This window comes from Dermacentor andersoni, chromosome 4, assembly GCF_023375885.2.
Source record: "Dermacentor andersoni chromosome 4, qqDerAnde1_hic_scaffold, whole genome shotgun sequence".
NCBI lineage: Eukaryota > Metazoa > Arthropoda > Arachnida > Ixodida > Ixodidae > Dermacentor > Dermacentor andersoni.
Genome location: NC_092817.1, coordinates 164211058 through 164212642, shown reverse-complemented (window position 1 = coordinate 164212642; position 1585 = coordinate 164211058).

Here is a 1585-nt window from a genome sequence, read left to right as displayed (position 1 = left end):
AGTTCCTAGCCTTTAGAGAAAAAATCCAAACGAACGGCTTTGTCCTGTCGCGGACGCCAATTTTTGATGACCCTAACATGGGGACAAAGGTTCGTGTACTCAAAAGGTTCTGACGGTTCTCTTAGGCGGAGCCTCCGAGAACCCAATTGAGGACAAAGCCGTTTGTTTCGAACACACACACAAACGTTTAATGGAACTAAAGAAGGCTTAAAAATAAATAGAAGAAAATAGCAAACATGAAAGAAACACTGAAATACACATCAAGACACACCTTTGGGTCTAGTATGGAGCTAAGTGGTGCGCGACTCCGGGCTTGCCACGGCGGCAGGGACACACAACAGTCTCGACGCGGCGACGCGGCGACAAGCTGACGAAAGGAGTGGCGCCGGTCTCACCAAAGGTCGTGGTGTACGTTGGTTGACCGGGCGACCGGAGCTGGCCAGCTCTGGCTCGGAGAGGTAAACCAGGCGGCTTGGTGGCACGAGCAGACGGCGGCAGCGTTCTCGCCGGGCAGCTGGGTGTAGAGCTCGGGCCCGTAGCCCGACTGCTCTTGTCCTGCCCACTGGCACAGAAGCCCGAACGCCGATATCGGGCAGCAGGCAGCACGACAGACGGGGGGCGGCATTCTGGCCGGGCAGCTGGCGTAGAACTCGGGCCCGTAGCCCGACTGTTCTCGTGCTGCCCACGGGCGCAGAAGCTCACCAGCCTTGAGGAGCTGGCGGCACGCTCGGGTAGACGGGCGACGCACAGGAACAGGTTGGCAGGAGGCCCCGGTCGGGTGAAGTCCTGGTGGTCCGGAACCCGACGGCCCGTCTTCAGCGACCACTCCGGTGGTTGACCTCCTCCTGGCGTCGCTGCCTGGAACTCTCCTGGCGTCTCCCCTGCGTCTCCCTGCGTGTCCTCTCGTTCTGCCAGCGCACCACGCTTTTTCTTCTCATCTGGCCGATCTGGCATTTTCCGATTGGCTGCCTGACTCCCCGTAGTCTTTCCTATTTGGTTGCTTTTCTTCTTTTTGTTGTTTTTCATGCGCCGCGCGTGAATGCTGAGAAGCCGGTGACTAAATTTGTAGAACCCGATGCTTTCGACGGCATGTCCAGAAGGTTGGCTTGAATTCTGTGAATATGCCGCTGGGAAAAACAATTGGCACTCTAATGAGGACAAGATTACTCGCATGCGTAGTTACTTAAGCGGTGTTGCACATTATTGAAGAGGCTGGCAACTCTTGGAATCAGTGGAAAGAAAAATTCTTAACGACATTCCGAAGCAACCCATTGCAAAGGTGGGACGCCGTGCTTAATTTCAAATTCAAGCAAGGCTCCCTCGTCGAGTATTTCTTTGACAAGTGCCGCCTTTTCAAGGAGGCCGAGCCTATGCTTCCTCCTTCTGTCGTAGTAGCACTAATAATGCACGGACTGCACGCGCAAGTCCTGAAGCAAGTGCAAATACGGTCACCTAAAACTATGGACGGGCTTCTGGAGTGCCTTCACGACATACCATTTACTTCAGGCGAAAATATAAGTGCTAGCTCAAGCAGTCACTTCACACGATCCGGCGCGGATTGGTCAAGCCGTAATGAGCGAGAACC